Raw genomic sequence first — 780 nt, 5'->3', positions numbered from 1 at the left:
TGACATTGTCAAAAACTTTTTTTTTTTTTTTTTTTTTTTTTTGGTGGAACCAGGGATTGAACTCAGTCCTTTGCGCTTGCCAGGGAAGCACTTATTCCACTGAGCCATCTCCCCGGCCCCCTCAAACACAGTTTTTAAAAATAAAATTTAATCTTTCAACTCATGACCAGAACTAGAACACAAATTATGAATTCTCAATTATAAAAATATGAAGATTAATTTTTCCAAAACTAAGGCCAGAAAATTAATTTACAGGATAAATATATACCAATATACAAATTATAAGTGTCTTTGTTACTTGTTCAAATATCACTAGCCCATCAATAGAACCCAGATATGCTAATAATAATAGTGAAATTAATTTGTCTTCAATATTTTGCATACTTTTATTCACCTAAAAATACTAACTTCAGCCCAGCGTGGCACATGACTATAATCCTAGCACTTTGTTGTTGTTTTGTTTTGTTTTGTTTTGTTTTGTTTAATTGGATACAGGGTCTTGCTATACAGCTCAGACTCCTAGTGACCCTCTTATCTCAGCCTCCCCAGCACTGGGATTACAGGCATGCACCACTGCACCCAGTTTGGGGTCCTGGTGTCAGCACAGCATGCAGTACCAGGGATTGAACACAGGTCATTGCGCTTGCCAGGCAGGTGGTGAGACTACCAAGCTATTTCCTTGACCAAATCCTAGCACTTTGGAAGACAGAAAGATCATAAGCTCCAGCCTTGTCTTAACTATTTCCCAATTTAATTGACATTGCCTCAAAAATAAAATTA

This window comes from Octodon degus, unplaced genomic scaffold (genome assembly GCF_000260255.1).
Source record: "Octodon degus isolate 3935 unplaced genomic scaffold, OctDeg1.0 scaffold00020, whole genome shotgun sequence".
Lineage (NCBI taxonomy): Eukaryota > Metazoa > Chordata > Mammalia > Rodentia > Octodontidae > Octodon > Octodon degus.
Note: the sequence above shows the minus strand (reverse complement) of the source record.